At 45.5% G+C, this 19,352-nt stretch overlaps 1 long non-coding RNA gene across 2 annotated transcripts in view; it reads left to right on the plus strand.

The window, feature by feature from the left end:
• The first annotated feature begins 13,446 nt into the window (after positions 1-13,446).
• The window catches only part of LOC130284103 (uncharacterized), a 55,623-nt gene continuing 49,717 nt past the window's right edge, over positions 13,447-19,352 (plus strand). The window contains exon 1 of one of the 2 annotated variants that reach the window (XR_008846925.1): positions 13,447-14,215. This is a non-coding gene — a long non-coding RNA (uncharacterized LOC130284103). The remainder of the gene's footprint in view (positions 14,216-19,352) is intronic. The other variant, XR_008846924.1, reaches the window with a different exon arrangement.

The raw sequence follows: 19,352 nt of genomic DNA on the forward strand, positions 1-19,352 counted from the left end.
CCCCGGGGCAGAATTTATCCTCTCTCTGCCCCAGAGACTCTTGCCATGTCTGAGTATGTCCAGGAAAATTTAAAAAAGGGCTTTATCCGTAAATCCTCCTCTCCTGCCGGAGCTGGATTTTTCTTTGTGTCCAAAAAAGATGGCTCCCTACGTCCTTGCATTGACTACCGCGGTCTTAATAAAATCACGGTTAAGAACCGCTACCCCCTACCCCTCATCTCTGAACTCTTTGATCGCCTCCAAGGTGCCCACATCTTTACTAAATTGGACTTAAGAGGCGCCTATAACCTCATCCGCATCAGAGAGGGGGATGAGTGGAAAACGGCGTTTAACACCAGAGATGGACACTTTGAGTATCTGGTCATGCCCTTTGGCCTGTGCAACGCCCCTGCTGTCTTCCAAGACTTTGTCAATGAAATTTTTCGTGATCTGTTATACTCCTGTGTTGTTGTATATCTGGACGATATCCTAATTTTTTCTGCCAATCTAGAAGAACACCGCCAGCATGTCCGTATGGTTCTTCAGAGACTTCGTGACAATCAACTCTATGCCAAAATTGAGAAATGCCTGTTTGAATGCCAATCTCTTCCTTTTCTAGGATATTTGGTCTCTGGCCAGGGACTACAAATGGATCCAGACAAACTCTCTGCCGTCTTAGATTGGCCACGCCCCTCCGGACTCCGTGCTATCCAACGCTTTTTGGGGTTCGCCAATTATTACAGGCAATTTATTCCACATTTTTCTACCGTTGTGGCTCCTATCGTGGCTTTAACCAAAAAAAATGCCGATCCCAAGTCGTGGCCTCCTCAAGCGGAAGACGCCTTTAAACGACTCAAGTCTGCCTTTTCTTCGGCTCCCGTGCTCTCCAGACCTGACCCTTCCAAACCCTTCCTATTGGAGGTTGATGCCTCCTCAGTGGGAGCTGGAGCTGTTCTTTTACAAAAAAATTCTTCCGGGCATGCTGTCACTTGTGGTTTTTTTTCTAGGACCTTCTCTCCGGCGGAGAGGAACTACTCCATCGGGGATCGAGAGCTTCTAGCCATTAAATTAGCACTTGAGGAATGGAGGCATCTGCTGGAGGGATCAAGATTTCCAGTTATTATTTACACCGACCACAAGAACCTCTCCTACCTCCAGTCTGCCCAACGGCTGAATCCTCGCCAGGCCCGGTGGTCTCTGTTCTTTGCCCGATTTAATTTTGAGATTCACTTTCGTCCTGCCGATAAGAACATTAGGGCCGATGCTCTCTCTCGTTCCTCGGATGCCTCAGAAGTTGAACTCTCTCCGCAACACATCATTCCTCCTGACTGCCTGATCTCCACTTCTCCAGCCTCCATCAGGCAAACTCCTCCAGGAAAGACCTTTGTTTCTCCACGCCAACGCCTCGGAATCCTCAAATGGGGTCACTCCTCCCATCTCGCTGGTCATGTGGGCATCAAGAAATCTGTGCAACTCATCTCCCGCTTCTATTGGTGGCCGACTCTGGAGACGGATGTTGTGGACTTTGTGCGAGCCTGCACTATCTGTGCCCGGGATAAGACTCCTCGCCAGAAGCCCGCTGGTTTTCTTCATCCCCTGCCTGTCCCCGAACAGCCTTGGTCTCTGATTGGTATGGATTTTATTACTGATTTACCCCCTTCCCGTGGCAACACTGTTATTTGGGTGGTCGTTGATCGATTCTCCAAAATGGCACATTTCATCCCTCTTCCTGGTCTTCCTTCAGCGCCTCAGTTGGCTAAACAATTTTTTGTACACATTTTTCGTCTTCACGGATTGCCTACGCAGATCGTCTCGGATAGAGGCGTCCAATTCGTGTCTAAATTCTGGAGGGCTCTCTGTAAACAACTCAAGATTAAATTAAATTTTTCTTCTGCATATCTGTTACGCCGAGCGCTCCGGGTCCCCGCTCCTCCCCGGAGCGCTCGCTACACTTCCCTCACTGCAGCGCCCCGGTCGGTTCCACGGACCCGGGGCGCTGCGTTACTACCTCCGGCCGGGATGCGATTCGCGATGCGGGTAGCGCCCGCTCGCGATGCGCACCCCGGCTCCCGTACCTTACTCGCTCCCCGTCAGTTCTGTCCCGGCGCGCGCGGCCCCGCTCCCTAGGGCGCGCGCGCGCCGGGTCTTTGCGATTTAAAGGGCCACTGCACCGCTGATTGGTGCAGTGGTTCCAATTAGTGTTTACACCTGTGCACTTCCCTATATCACCTCACTTCCCCTTCACTCCCTCGCCGGATCTTGTTGCCCTAGTGCCAGTGAAAGCGTTCCTTGTGTGTTCCTTGCCTGTGATTCCAGACCTTCTGCCGTTGCCCCTGACTACGATCCTTGCTGCCTGCCCCGACCTTCTGCTACGTCCGACCTTGCTTCTGTCTACTCCCTTGTACCGCGCCTATCTTCAGCAGCCAGAGAGGTTGAGCCGTTGCTAGGGGATACGACCTGGTCACTACCGCCGCAGCAAGACCATCCCGCTTTGCGGCGGGCTCTGGTGAAAACCAGTAGTGACTTAGAACCGATCCTCTAGCACGGTCCACGCCAATCCCTCTCTGGCACAGAGGATCCACTACCTGCCAGCCGGCATCGTGACAGTAGATCCGGCCATGGATCCCGCTGAAGTTCCTCTGCCAGTTGTCGCTGACCTCACCACGGTGGTCGCCCAGCAGTCACAACAGATTGCGCAACAAGGCCAACAGCTGTCTCAACTGACTGTTATGCTACAACAGTTACTACCACAGCTCCAGCAATCATCTCCTCCGCCAGCTCCTGTACCTCCTCCGCAGCGAGTGGCCGCTTCTGGAATACGACTATCCTTGCCGGATAAATTTGATGGGGACTCTAAGTTTTGCCGTGGCTTTCTTTCCCAATGTTCATTACACTTGGAGATGATGTCGGACCAGTTCCCCACTGAAAGGTCTAAGGTGGCTTTCGTAGTCAGCCTGCTGTCTGGAAAAGCCCTGGCTTGGGCCACACCGCTCTGGGACCGCAATGACCCCGTCACTGCCTCTGTACACTCCTTCTTCTCGGAAATTCGAAGTGTCTTTGAGGAACCTGCCCGAGCCTCTTCTGCTGAGACTGCCCTGTTGAACCTGGTCCAGGGTAATTCTTCCGTTGGCGAGTATGCCGTACAGTTCCGTACCCTTGCTTCAGAATTATCCTGGAATAATGAGGCACTCTGCGCGACCTTTAAAAAAGGCCTATCCAGCAACATTAAAGATGTTCTGGCCGCACGAGAGATCCCTGCTAACCTGCATGAACTCATCCATCTTGCCACTCGCATTGACATGCGTTTTTCCGAACGGCGTCAGGAGCTCCGCCAGGATATGGACTCTGTTCGCACGAGGCGTTTCTTCTCCCCGGCTCCTCTCTCCTCTGGTCCCCTGCAATCTGTTCCTGTGCCTCCCGCCGTGGAGGCTATGCAGGTCGACCGGTCTCGCCTGACACCCCAAGAGAGGACACGACGCCGCATGGAGAATCTCTGCCTGTACTGTGCTAGTACCGAACACTTCCTGAAGGATTGTCCTATCCGTCCTCCCCGCCTGGAAAGACGTCCGCTGACTCCGCACAAAGGTGAGACAGTCCTTGATGTCTACTCTGCTTCTCCACGTCTTACTGTGCCTGTGCGGATGTCTGCCTCTGCCTTCTCCTTCTCTGCTGTGGCCTTCTTGGACTCTGGATCTGCAGGAAATTTCATCTTAGCCTCTCTCGTCAACAGGTTCAACATCCCGGTGACCAGTCTCGCCAGACCCCTCTACATCAATTGTGTAAACAATGAAAGATTGGACTGTACTATACGTTTCCGCACGGAGCCCCTTCTAATGTGCATCGGATCTCATCACGAGAGGATTGAACTGTTGGTCCTCCCCAATTGCACTTCTGAAATCCTTCTTGGACTTCCCTGGCTTCAACTCCATTCCCCAATCCTGGATTGGTCCACTGGGGAGATCAAGAGTTGGGGGCCCTCTTGTTCCAAGGACTGCTTAAAACCGGTTCCCAGTAAACCTTGCCGTGTCCCTGTGCTTCCTCATGTAACCGGTCTCCCTAAGGCCTATATGGACTTTGCGGACGTTTTTTGCAAAAAACAAGCTGAGACTCTACCTCCTCACAGGCCTTATGATTGTCCCATTGACCTCCTCCCGGGCACTACTCCACCCCGGGGCAGAATCTATCCTCTGTCCGTCCCAGAGACTCTTGCCATGTCTGAATACGTCCAAGAAAATTTAAAAAAGGGCTTTATCCGTAAATCCTCCTCTCCTGCCGGAGCCGGATTTTTCTTTGTGTCCAAAAAAGATGGCTCTCTACGTCCTTGCATTGACTACCGCGGTCTTAATAAAATCACGGTTAAGAACCGCTACCCCCTACCCCTCATCTCTGAACTCTTTGATCGTCTCCAAGGTGCCCATATTTTTACCAAACTGGACTTAAGAGGTGCTTATAATCTCATCCGCATCAGAGAGGGGGATGAATGGAAAACGGCATTTAACACCAGAGATGGACACTTTGAGTATCTGGTCATGCCCTTTGGTCTATGCAACGCCCCTGCCGTCTTCCAAGACTTTGTTAATGAAATTTTTCGTGATCTACTATACTCCTGTGTTGTTGTATATCTGGACGATATCCTGATTTTTTCTGCCAATCTTGAAGAACACCGCCAGCATGTCCGTATGGTTCTTCAGAGACTTCGTGATAATCAACTCTATGCCAAAATAGAGAAATGTCTGTTTGAATGCCAATCTCTTCCTTTTCTAGGATACTTGGTCTCTGGCCAGGGACTACAAATGGACCCAGATAAACTCTCTGCCGTCTTAGATTGGCCACGCCCCTCCGGACTCCGTGCCATCCAACGTTTTTTGGGGTTCGCCAATTATTACAGGCAATTTATTCCACATTTTTCTACCATTGTGGCTCCTATTGTGGCTTTAACAAAAAAAAATGCCGATCCCAAGTCTTGGCCTCCTCAAGCGGAAGACGCCTTTAAACGACTCAAGTCTGCCTTTTCTTCGGCTCCCGTGCTCTCCAGACCTGACCCATCTAAACCCTTCCTATTGGAGGTTGATGCCTCCTCAGTGGGAGCTGGAGCTGTCCTTCTACAAAAAAACTCTTCCGGGCATGCTGTTACTTGTGGTTTTTTTTCCAGGACCTTCTCTCCGGCGGAGAGGAACTACTCCATCGGGGATCGAGAGCTTCTAGCCATTAAATTAGCACTTGAGGAATGGAGGCATCTGCTGGAGGGATCAAGATTTCCAGTTATTATTTACACCGATCACAAGAACCTCTCCTACCTCCAGTCTGCCCAACGGCTGAATCCTCGTCAGGCCAGGTGGTCTCTGTTCTTTGCCCGATTTAATTTTGAAATTCACTTTCGGCCTGCTGATAAAAACATTAGGGCCGATGCTCTCTCTCGTTCCTCAGATGCCTCTGAAATTGAACTCTCTCCTCAACACATCATTCCTCCTGACTGCCTGATTTCCACTTCTCCAGCCTCCATCAGGCAAACTCCTCCAGGAAAGACCTTTGTTTCTCCACGCCAACGCCTTGGGATCCTCAAATGGGGTCACTCCTCCCATCTCGCAGGTCATGCGGGCATCAAGAAATCTGTGCAACTCATCTCTCGCTTCTATTGGTGGCCGACTCTAGAGACTGATGTGGTGGACTTTGTACGAGCCTGCACTATCTGTGCCCGGGATAAGACTCCTCGCCAGAAGCCCGCTGGTTTTCTTCATCCTCTACCTGTCCCCGAACAACCTTGGTCTCTGATTGGTATGGATTTTATTACTGACTTACCCCCATCCCATGGCAACACTGTTATTTGGGTGGTCGTTGATCGATTCTCCAAAATGGCACATTTCATCCCTCTTCCTGGTCTTCCTTCAGCGCCTCAGTTGGCTAAACAATTTTTTGTACACATTTTTCGTCTTCACGGGTTGCCTACACAGATCGTCTCGGATAGAGGCGTCCAATTTGTGTCTAAATTCTGGAGGGCTCTCTGTAAACAACTCAAGATTAAATTAAATTTTTCTTCTGCATACCATCCTCAATCCAATGGACAAGTAGAGAGAATTAACCAGATCTTGGGTGACTATTTACGACATTTTGTTTCCTCCCGCCAGGATGACTGGGCAGATCTTCTACCTTGGGCCGAATTCTCGTATAATTTCAGAATCTCTGAATCTTCCTCCAAATCTCCGTTTTTCGTGGTGTACGGCCGTCACCCTCTTCCCCCCCTCCCTACCCCCTTGCCCTCTGGTCTGCCCGCTGTGGATGAAATTTCTCGTGATCTTTCCACCATATGGAAAGAGACCCAAAATTCTCTCTTACAGGCTTCTTCTCGCATGAAGAGATTCGCAGATAAGAAAAGAAGAGCTCCTCCCATTTTTTCCCCTGGAGACAAGGTATGGCTCTCCGCTAAATATGTCCGTTTCCGTGTCCCGAGCTATAAGTTGGGACCACGCTATCTTGGTCCTTTTAAAGTTTTGTGTCAAATTAATCCTGTCTCTTACAAACTTCTTCTTCCTCCTTCTCTTCGTATCCCTAATGCCTTTCACGTCTCTCTTCTTAAACCTCTCATCCTCAACCGTTTTTCTCCTAAATCTGTTCCTCCCACTCCTGTTTCCGGCTCCTCGGACATCTTCTCTGTCAAAGAGATTTTGGCCTCTAAAAAGGTCAGGGGAAGAACTTTTTTTTTAGTGGATTGGGAGGGTTGTGGTCCAGAAGAGAGGTCCTGGGAACCTGAGGACAATATCCTGGACAAAAGTCTGATCCTCAGGTTCTCAGGCCCCAAGAAGAGGGGGAGACCCAAGGGGGGGGGTACTGTTACGCCGAGCGCTCCGGGTCCCCGCTCCTCCCCGGAGCGCTCGCTACACTTCCCTCACTGCAGCGCCCCGGTCGGTTCCACGGACCCGGGGCGCTGCGTTACTACCTCCGGCCGGGATGCGATTCGCGATGCGGGTAGCGCCCGCTCGCGATGCGCACCCCGGCTCCCGTACCTTACTCGCTCCCCGTCAGTTCTGTCCCGGCGCGCGCGGCCCCGCTCCCTAGGGCGCGCGCGCGCCGGGTCTTTGCGATTTAAAGGGCCACTGCACCGCTGATTGGTGCAGTGGTTCCAATTAGTGTTTACACCTGTGCACTTCCCTATATCACCTCACTTCCCCTTCACTCCCTCGCCGGATCTTGTTGCCCTAGTGCCAGTGAAAGCGTTCCTTGTGTGTTCCTTGCCTGTGATTCCAGACCTTCTGCCGTTGCCCCTGACTACGATCCTTGCTGCCTGCCCCGACCTTCTGCTACGTCCGACCTTGCTTCTGTCTACTCCCTTGTACCGCGCCTATCTTCAGCAGCCAGAGAGGTTGAGCCGTTGCTAGGGGATACGACCTGGTCACTACCGCCGCAGCAAGACCATCCCGCTTTGCGGCGGGCTCTGGTGAAAACCAGTAGTGACTTAGAACCGATCCTCTAGCACGGTCCACGCCAATCCCTCTCTGGCACAGAGGATCCACTACCTGCCAGCCGGCATCGTGACAATATCATCCCCAGTCCAATGGACAAGTAGAAAGAATTAACCAGGTCCTGGGTGATTATTTGCGACATTTTGTTTCCTCCCGCCAGGATGACTGGGCAGATCTCCTTCCATGGGCCGAATTCTCGTATAACTTCAGAGTCTCTGAATCTTCCTCCAAATCCCCATTTTTCGTGGTGTACGGCCGTCACCCTCTTCCCCCCCTCCCTACCCCCTTGCCCTCTGGTCTGCCCGCTGTGGATGAAATTTCTCGTGACCTTTCCATTATATGGAGAGAGAGACCCAAAATTCTCTCCTACAGGCTTCATCACGCATGAAGAAGTTCGCGGATAAGAAAAGAAGAGCTCCTCCCGTTTTTTCCCCTGGAGACAAGGTATGGCTCTCCGCTAAATATGTCCGCTTCCGTGTCCCTAGCTACAAGTTGGGACCACGCTATCTTGGCCCTTTCAAAATTTTGTGTCAAATTAATCCTGTCTCTTACAAACTTCTTCTTCCTCCTTCTCTTCGTATCCCTAATGCCTTTCACGTCTCTCTTCTTAAACCACTCATCCTCAACCGTTTTTCTCCCAAATCTGTTCCTCCCACTCCTGTTTCCGGCTCCTCGGACATCTTCTCTGTCAAAGAGATCTTAGCCTCTAAAAAGGTCAGAGGGAAAACTTTTTTTCTAGTGGACTGGGAGGGTTGTGGTCCTGAAGAGAGATCCTGGGAACCTGAGGACAACATCCTAGATAAAAGTCTGCTCCTCAGGTTCTCAGGCCCTAAAAAGAGGGGGAGACCCAAGGGGGGGGGTACTGTTACGCCGAGCGCTCCGGGTCCCCGCTCCTCCCCGGAGCGCTCGCTACACTCTCTCCGCTGCAGCGCTCCGGTCAGATCCACTGACCCGGGGCGCTGCGATTCTGCTTCCAGCCGGGATGCGATTCGCGATGCGGGTAGCGCCCGCTCGCGATGCGCACCCCGGCTCCCGTACCTGACTCGCTCTCCCTCGGTCCTGTCCCGGCGCGCGCGGCCCCGCTCCCTAGGGCGCGCGCGCGCCGGGTCTTTGCGATTTAAAGGGCCACTGCGCCGCTGATTGGCGCAGTGATTCCAATTAGTGTCTTCACCTGTGCACTTCCCTATATCACCTCACTTCCCCTGCACTTCCCTGCCGGATCTTGTTGCCATTGTACCAGTGAAAGCGTTCCTTGTATGTTCCTAGCCTGTGTTCCAGACCTCCTGCCGTTGCCCCTGACTACGATCCTTGCTGCCTGCCCCGACCTTCTGCTACGTCCGACCTTGCTTCTGTCTACTCCCTTGTACCGCGCCTATCTTCAGCAGCCAGAGAGGTTGAGCCGTTGCTAGTGGATACGACCTGGTCACTACCGCCGCAGCAAGACCATCCCGCTTTGCGGCGGGCTCTGGTGAAAACCAGTAGTGACTTAGAACCGATCCACTAGCACGGTCCACGCCAATCCCTCTCTGGCACAGAGGATCCACTACCCGCCAGCCGGCATCGTGACAGTAGTTATATTCTTGTATATAGGAGGCAGTATTATAGTAGTTATTTTCTTGTATATAGGAGCAGTATTATAGTAGTTATATTCTCGTATATATGAGCAGTATTATAGTAGTTATATTCTTGTATATAGGAGCAGTATTATAGTAGTTATATTCTTGTATATATGAGCAGTATTATAGTAGTTATATTCTTGTATATAAGAGCAGTATTATAGTAGTTATATTCTTGTATATAGGAGCAGTATTATAGTAGTTATATTCTTGTATATAGGAGGCAGTATTATAGTAGTTATACTCTTGTATATAGGAGCAGTATTATAGTAGTTATATTCTTGTATATAGGAGCAGTATTATAGTAGTTATATTCTTGTATATAGTAGCAGTATTATAGTAGTTATATTCTTGTATATAGGAGTAGTATTATAGTAGTTATATTCTTGTATATAGGAGAAGTATTATAGTAGTTATATTCTTGTACATAGGAGCAGTATTATAGTAATTATATTCTTGTATATAGGAGGCAGTATTATATTAGTTATATTCTTGTATATAGGAGCAGTATTATAGTAGTTATATTCTTGTATATGGGAGCAGTATTATAGTAGTTATATTCTTGTATATAGGAGCACTATTATAGTAGTTATATTCTTGTATATAGGAGCAGTATTATAGTAGTTATATTCTTGTATATAGAGGCAGTATTATAGTAGTTATATTCTTGTACATAGGAGCAGTATTATAGTAGTTATATTCTTGTATATAGGAGCAGTATTATAGTAATTATATTCTTGTATATAGGAGCAGTATTATAGTAGTTATATTCTTGTATATAGGAGCAGTATTATAGTAGGTATATTCTTGTGTATATAGGAGCAGTATTATAGTAGTTATATTCTTGTACATAGGAGCAGTATTATAGTAGTTATATTCTTGTATATAGGAGCAGTATTATAGTAGTTATATTCTTGTATATAGGAGCAGTATTATAGTAGTTATATTCTTGTATATAGGAGGCAGTATTATAGTAGTTATATTCTTGTATATAGGAGCAGTATTATAGTAGTTATATTCTTGTATATAGGAGCAGTATTATAGTAGGTATATTCTTGTATATAGGAGGCAGTATTATAGTAGTTATATTCTTGTATATAGGAGCAGTATTATAGTAGATATATTCTTGTATATAGGAGCAGTATTATAGTAGTTATATTCTTGTACATAGGAGCAGTATTATAGTAGGTATATTCTTGTATATAGGAGCAGTATTATAGTAGGTATATTCTTGTATATAGGAGGCAGTATTATAGTAATTATATTACAGTAGTCGTTATTTTAGAATATATCTAAAATATTAACATTAAGTAATAATTTTTCCGAGGCTCAGGTAGACGTATGGCAGATGTTTCCAGCGCTCTCTCCATACACAACATACAGAACAATGATGAACTCTATGTAATAATCCCTTCAGTCTGCGCCAACTCCTGCGGCTACAGATCTGCGGGCAGCGCCGTGTGTCACCCGCGTAATTAATCTTCATCATTAAGCTGGCAGGAAATCTCTGCACAGTAACAAGTGACCTCAGTCCATGGCACCTGTGGTACCTGGCTTATCATCCTCTATCATGATGTAGGGGAGACGAGTATGAAGCAGATTCCACTCTGCGTTATCTGAGCAATCTGATGTTATTACAGACGGACTATGTGATACCGGGTGTTGACTGTAAACTCTCACAGAGCGAATAATGGACCACGAGGAGCATTAGATCAGTGTTATTATCATGACAAAGGTCAGGGATCTCAGCTAATGATATGTTTTGGCTTCCGTCATACAAAGATAAAGAAGTATTCCAGGAGAAAACTATTTATTTATTTTTTTATATGAACTGGCTCCAGAAAGATGAACATATTTGTAAATTACTTCTATTAAAAAATCTTAATCCTTTCAATAATTATCAGCTGCTGAAGTTGAGTTGTTGTTTGCTTTCTGGCAACAGTGCTCTCTGCTGACATCTCTGCTTGTCTCGGGAACTGCACAGAGTAGAAGAGGTTTGCTATGGGGATTTGCTTCTAAACTGAGCGGTTCCCGAGACACGTGTCATCAGAGAGCACTTAGACAGAAAAGAACAACTCAACTTCAGAAGCTCATAAGTACTGAAAGGATGAAGATTTTTTTAATAAAAGTAATTTACAAACTTTCTGGAGCCAGTTGATATATAAAAAAAATTATAATTTTCCTGGATAACCCCGGTGGAAAACTTTTTTTTTTTTTTGTTATATCAACTGATGCCAGAAAGTAAAAATAAAATGTGTAAATTACTTCTATAAATAAATCTTAATCCTTCCAGTACTTATTAGCTGCTGAATACTACAGAGGAAATTATTTTCTTTTTGGAACACAGAGCTCTCTGCTGACATCTTGACCACAGTGCTCTCTGCTGACATCTCTGTCCATTTTAACCCCTTAAGGACTCAGCCCATTTTGGCCTTAAGGACTCAGACAATTAAATTTTTACGTTTTCATTTTTTCCTCCTCGCCTTCTAAAAATCATAACTCTTTTATATTTTCATCCACAGACTAGTATGAGGGCTTGTTTTTTGCGCGACCAGTTGTCCTTTGTAATGACATAACTCATTATATCATAAAATGTATGGCGCAACCAAAAAACACTATTTTTGTGGGGAAATTAAAACGAAAAACGCAATTTTGCAAATTTTGGATGGTTTCGTTTTCACGCCGTACAATTTATGGTAAAAATGACATGTGTTCTTTATTCTGAGGGTCAATACGATTAAAATGATACCCATTATTATATACTTTTATATTATTGTTGCGCTTAAAAAAAATCACAAACTTTTTAACCAAATTAGTACGTTTATAATCCCTTTATTTTGATGACCTATAACTTTTTTATTTTTCCGTATAAGTGGCGGTATGGGGGCTCATTTTTTGCGCCATGGTCTGTACTTTTTTTTTGATACCACATTTGCATATAAAAAATTTTTAATACATTTTTTATAATTTTTTTTTTATAAAATGTATTAAAAAAGTAGGAATTTTGGCCTTTTTTTTTTTTTTTCGTTCACGCCGTTCACCGTACGGGATCATTAACATTTTATTTTAATAGTTCGGACATTTACGCACGCGGCGATACCAAATATGTCTATAAAAAAAAAATTACGCTTTTTGGGGGTAAAATAGGAAAAAACGGACGTTTTACTTTTTTATTGGGGGAGGGGATTTTTCACTTTTTTTTTACTTTTACTTTTACATTTTTTTACATTTTTTTTTACACTTGAATAGTCCCCATAGGGGACTATTCATAGCAATACCATGATTGCTAATACTGATCTGTTCTATGTATAGGACATAGAACAGATCAGTGTTTTCGGTCATCTTCTGCTCTGGTCTGCTCGATCACAGACCAGAGCAGGAGACGCCGGGAGCCGGACGGAGGCAGGAGAGGGGACCTCCGTGCGGCGTTATGAATGATCGGATCCCCGCAGCAGCGCTGCGGGCGATCCGATCGTTTATTTAAATCGCGCACTGCCGCAGATGCCGGGATCTGTATTGATCCCGGCACCTGAGGGGTTAATGGCGGGCGCCCGCGAGATCGCGGGCGTCGGCCATTGCCGGCGGGTCCCTGGCTGCGATCAGCAGCCGGGATCAGCCGCGCATGACACGGGCATCGCTCCGATGCCCGCGGTTATGCTTAGGACGTAAATGTACGTCTTGGTGCGTTAAGTACCACCGCACCAGGACGTACATTTACGTCCTGCGTCCTTAAGGGGTTAAGAACTGTCCAGAGGAGGAGAAAATCCCCATAGCAAACATATGCTGCTCTGGACAGTTCCTAAAATGGACAGAGGAGTCAGCTTCATGCTGAAGCCAGTACAATTTGTGATAACACTATATTAGTAAGTTATGTCTTGGGGTCAGATCGGGATACCCCTTTAGGGTTCGTTCACACATACAGGATCCTGCGCAGATTTGATGCGCTGGATTTGTAACTGCTGATTAGAAGCTCAGCCATTCAGTTTACATTGAAATCTGCAGCAGAAAATCCTGCGCATCAAATCTGCACAGAATACTGTACGTGTGAACGTCCCCATTACGTCCCCATTACGTCACCATTACTGGTGCTTTAGAAGTAGCTGGTGCCCATTACTGGTGCTTTAGAAGTAGCTGGTGCCCATTACTGGTGCTTTAGAAGTAGCTGGTGACCATTATTGGTTCTTTAGAAGTAGCTGGTGCCGATTACTGGTGCTTTAGAAGTAGCTGGTGCCCATTACTGGTGCTTTAGAAGTAGCTGGTGACCATTATTGGTTCTTTAGAAGTAGCTGGTGCCGATTACTGGTGCTTTAGAAGTAGCTGGTGCCCATTACTGGTTCTTTAGAAGTAGCTGGTGCCCATTACTGGTTCTTTAGAAGTAGCTGGTGCCCATTACTGGTTCTTTAGAAGTAGCTGGTGCCCATTACTGGTTCTTTAGAAGTAGCTGGTGCCCATTACTGGTGCTTTAGAAGTAGCTGGTGCCCATTACTGGTGCTTTAGAAGTAGCTGGTGCCCATTACTGGTGCTTTAGAAGTAGCTGGTGCCCATTACTGGTGCTTTAGAAGTAGGCACAGGAGTAGAGAGAATTCATGTTGTGTTGCTGTGCAGCATTTATTGATGCCAGTGTCTTGACCCACAATATATCCATTGAATATAATTACATAACACAAGAATTGGTCCTCAATCATACGCTCCACTGCAGTTGACAGGTGTCCCCGTTTGCCTAAATTTCCACTAGAAGCAATGTTCTTTAGTTCGCCGTTTCCATAACAATATTTGCACAATCCATTAAGAGTAACAACGCGGTCGTGACTGTTTTGTTGCAATCCTAATGTGCCTGGCGTGTCGGATTGGAGGCGATTCATAGACGCGGGCAGGTGACAGGGACGCTCTGTGCGCTCATATCAAAGGGCCGTATTGTTTACTTGCCATATTAACCTGGGGAGCTGGATGAACTCAATTGGAACATTCACTTGAAAAGTCATAAAACTTTCAGCACCTGGAAGGAGAACCCGGCCGTGAGGTATGTAAATATTATTCATGGCGGCGTACGAGTACGATCATCTGTTTATGTTTTCTAGGGCGAATCCATTGTTATGAGGAAGATGCAAACATAAAGCCTGAGAGAAAAATTCTGGCTGGGACCGGATTTAACTACCTGGGATTGTAGGTATAAGAGTATCTGATCATGAATTGTATTTATACAACAATGGAGAAATATTGGAGCCATTAAGACAAAGAAAAATAAATTATCCACAAAGATTTACTGGCCTAAATCAATACCCATTGTGAGGCCTAAATAGGGTCATAATGTGAAACAATAAGTCTCAAGCACAGTCATGAAGGTCCTGCCATGGGTCCTAGCCTGGGATTAAAAAAGTCCTAAAGTCTAAAATTAGGATCAGAAGTCCTGCAATAAGACTTTACCTGGGGTCAAAAAAAAAAGTCCACAATAGCGTTTTACCTGAAGCTGAAAAGGGCCCGCAATGGGTCTTAACCACGGGCCGAAAAAGTCCTGCAATAGGCTTTAAACTGAAACCAAAAAGGTCCTGAAATGAGTCTCAACCAACAATCAGAAAGACTCCGCAATGGTTCCTCACTTGGGACTAAAAAGGTCCTGAAATGAGTCTCAACCAACAATCAAAAAGACTTGGGACTAAAAAGGTCCTGCAATGGGTTCTAACTTGCGACCATAATGCCTAGTACCTTCAGTGTTGAACTTCCTGACCCAATGCAAAACTGCTAAACCATAAATATTCCCCCGTCCCTTTAACACCCTAGTGACCACCCGTACGTATTTGTACAGCGGTCACTAAGGGGCCTGTTCGTAACCACCAGAACTATAAAAGTATATAATTATTTTTCCCTCATGGTCAATGCTATATAAAAAAAAGAAAAATAGCAGTATTATTATGTTACTCTGCCTCCCAAAAAAGCTGAATGGAAAGGAATTTTGAATGTTTTTTAAATGATACCAATAAAAACTCTGCAATAAAAATACCCATCAAGAAAAAAAGTTATGGGTCTAGAAATGTGGCAACATTTTTTTTAACAGTTTTTTTTTTTTTTTTGCCAAACTACTAATAAAATATAACAATATAAAATGGAAATCACTGTAATGGTACTGACCCAGTAAATGAAATTCTAATATCATTTTTACTGCACGTGAATGGTGTAAATTTTAAATGCTAAATAAAATTTAAAAAATACACAAAATCGTAAAATAAAAGTTACATGAACATGAGAAGGAAATAATTCTACCCCTGTACAGATTATAGTCATACCACACATGGAATACTGTGTACAGTACTGGTCAGACCACACATGGAATACTGTGTACAGTACTGGTCAGACTACACATGGAATACTGTGTACAGTACTGGTCAGACCACACATGGAATACTGTGTACAGTACTGGTCAGACCACACATGGAATACTGTGTAGAGTGCTGGTCAAACTACACATGGAATACTGTGTACAGTACTGGTCAGACCACACATGGAATACTGTGTACAGTACTGGTCAGACCACACATGGAATACTGTGTACTGTACTGGTCAGACCACACATGGAATACTGTGTACAGTACTGGTCAGACCACACATGGAATACTGTGTAGAGTACTGGTCAGACTACACATGGAATACTGTGTACAGTACTGGTCAGACCACACATGGAATACTGTGTACAGTACGGGTCAGGCCACACACGGAATACTGTGTACAGTACTGGTCAGACCACACATGGAATACTGCGTAGAGTACTGGTCAGACTACACATGGAATACTGTGTACAGTACTGGTCAGACCACACATAGAATACTGTGTACAGTACTGGTCAGACTACACATGGAATACTGTGTACAGTACTGGTCAGTAGTGTTGCTCGCGAATATTCGCAATTCGAATATTATTCGCGAATATCGCATATTCGCAAATTCGCGAATTTCGCGAATATTGCGGTATATATTCGTAATTACGAATATTCGTTTTTTTTTTTGTTTTTTTTTCTTCACAGTACACATCACAGTGATCACCCCTCTCTGCTTCCAGCTTGTGTGGTGTAAAGAAGGCTGTAATACTACTGTGTGAGACTGTCGCATGAAAATTCGCATATACGAAAATTAGCATATGCTAATTTTCGCATATGCGAATTTTCGCATGGTCTGATTTTGTTTTTGCCAATATTCACAAATGCTAATTTTCGCATACGTGAATATTCGCATATGCGAAAATAAAACGATAATATAACGAATATGCGAATATTCGTGAATATATGACGAATATTCGTCCATATATTCGCGAATATTCGCGAATTCGAACATGGCCTATGCCGCTCAACACTACTGGTCAGACCACACATGGAATACTGTGTAGAGTACTGGTCAGACTACACATGGAATACTGTGTACAGTACTGCTCAGACCACACATGGAATACTGCGTAGAGTACTGGTCAGACTACACATGGAATACTGTGTACAGTACTAGTCAGACCACACATAGAATACTGTGTACAGTACTGGTCAGACTACACATGGAATACTGTGTACAGTACTGGTCAGACCACACATGGAATACTGTGTAGAGTACTGGTCAGACTACACATGGAATACTGTGTACAGTACTGGTCAGACCACACATGGAATACTGTGTACAGTACGGGTCAGGCCACACACGGAATACTGTGTACAGTACTGGTCAGACCACACATGGAATACTGTGTACAGTACTGGTCAGATCACACACGGAATACTGTGTACAGTACTGGTCAGACCACACATAGAATACTGTGTACAGTACAGGCCAGACCACACATGGAATACTGTGTAGAGTACTGGTCAGACTACACATGGAAGACTGTGTACAGTACTGGTCAGACCAGACATGGAATACTGTGTACAGTACGGGTCAGGCCACACACGGAATACTGTGTACAGTACTGGTCAGACCACACATGGAATACTGTGTACAGTACTGGTCAGATCACACACGGAATACTGTGTACAGTACTGGTCAGACCACACATAGAATACTGTGTACAGTACAGGTCAGACCACACATGGAATACTGTGTGCAGTACTGGTCAGATCACACAGGGAATACTGTGTACAGTACTGGTCAGACCTCACATGGAATGTGTACAGTACTGGGCACCAGTGTGCAAGAAATATATAGTGGAGCTGGAGAGGGTTCACAGACGGGCAACCAGAGTAATACGGGGAATGGGAGGACTACAGTACGCAGAAAGATTATCAGAATTAGGGTTATTTATTTTTGACAAAAGAAGGCTTAGGGGAGACCTAATAACTATGTATAAATATATCAGGGGACTGTACAGAGATCTCTCCCATGATCTATTTATACCCGGGACTGTATCTATAACAAGGGGGCATCCTCTACGTCTAGAGGAAAGAAGGTTTCTACACCAGCACAGACGAGGGTTCTTTACTGTAAGAGCAGTAAGGCTATGGAATGCAAGGACTTCTAAGAAAGTGGTCATGGTAAACTCAATTAAAGAGTCTAGGAGGAGGGGCTGCATACATTTCTGGAGAGTAATAACATTGCAGGTTATGGATACTATAGCTATAGAGACAGAATGTTGATCAGGGGATATATTCTGAGGCCATATTGAAGTCAGGAAGGATTTTTTTCTCTTTGTTTGGGGCAATTGGCATCAGCCTCATAAGTTTTTTTTTTTTTTTTTAATCCTTACTCTGGATTAACACAGTAGGGATACAATAGGGATATTGGTTGGACTTTTTTTTTTCAACAATATGAACTATATTACAATGTTACTCTGTTAGCACTGGACCAATGATGTACACGTACCCCCCATACCCTTGACCCATGCTGCATGTGTGCCACTTACACATTGGACACAAAACATAGTAGCGCCATTCCCCTATAACTCATTCGGAACAGAAGCCACATACACAGAAGACATGCCAGATATTCGCCACTTACACACAACAGGCACCATTCATATTCCACTTACCTAGAGGACTCACATAATCATATGTCCTTCCAATTCCTGAACAATGGTAGAATCCTTAGAGGGTGCAACAAAGAACCTCAAATGTCACAATTAAACCCATTCCTCAGGGGCGTAGCTGGAGAGGGGGCAGGTGGGGCATGTGATGCAGAAGCTGAAGGCCAATGGGGGCAACAACTAGCCACATTGCCTTTCCCCAGAGTATGTTGCAGTACCACAGAGATGTCTCCCCACAGCATGATGCTACCACCACTATGTTTCACTGTGGGGATGATGTGCCCAGGGTGATGGGCAGTGTTGGGTTTCCTCCACACAATGGGGGGAGATTTGTCAAAATCTGTCCACAAGAAAAGTTGCCCAGTTGCCCATAGCAACCAATCAGATCATTTCTTTCATTTTTCACAGGCCTTTTCGAAAATGAAAGAAGCAATCTGATTGGTTGCTATGGGCAACTCAGCAAGTTTTTCCTCTGGACAGGTTTTGATAAATCTCCCCCCATAGTGTTTTGCCCTAAGGCCATAAATTCCAATTTTGGTCCAAATCCCCTTCTTTCACATGTTTTTTCTGTGTCTCCCACATGGCTTGTGACAAACTCCAAACAGGATTTCTTGGGGTCACTTTCTTCTTGCCCTTCTTCCATAAAGGCCAGATTGGTGGAGTACACGACTGATGGTCGTCCTGTGGACAGATTCTCCCACCCGTTAAGGGGGTTATCCAGAAATTGAAAAACAGAGATAATTTCTTTCAAAGACCTCTCCCTGTCTGTCTCCAGGTTGGTTGTGGTTCTGTAGCTCATTTCCATTGAAGTGAATGGAGCCAAGTTGTAATACCACACGCAAAGTGGAAACAGACAGGGAGTGGTCTTTGAAAGAAATTAGGCCTGTTTTTTTTTTTTTTTTTAATCCTGGGTAACCATTTTAATCTTTGCAGCTCCTCCAGAGTCACCATGGACCCCTTGGTTGTCTCCCTGATAATTTTCCCCTTGCCCAGCTTGTCAGTTCGGGTGGACGGCCTTTGTCTTGGTAGATTTTCGGTTGTGCCATATTCTTTCCATTTTCTGATGATGTATTTTATGGTGCTCGTAGAGCAGAATTGCGGCAAAGGGCATGGGCAGGGTCATATATAGTTACGTCCCTGCTTAACATTAAATAAACAATGGATGAAAAATATAGGGGGAGATTTGTCAAAACCTGAACAGAGGAAAAGTTGCTGAGCGAAAAGAAGCGATCTGATTGGTTGCTATGGGCACCTCGGCAACCTCTGGACAGGTTTTGATAAATCTCCCCCCATGGAGTCTATGTGGCTCTGT

The sequence above is a fragment of the Hyla sarda genome, chromosome 8, assembly GCF_029499605.1.
Source record: "Hyla sarda isolate aHylSar1 chromosome 8, aHylSar1.hap1, whole genome shotgun sequence".
Taxonomy (NCBI): Eukaryota; Metazoa; Chordata; class Amphibia; order Anura; family Hylidae; genus Hyla; species Hyla sarda.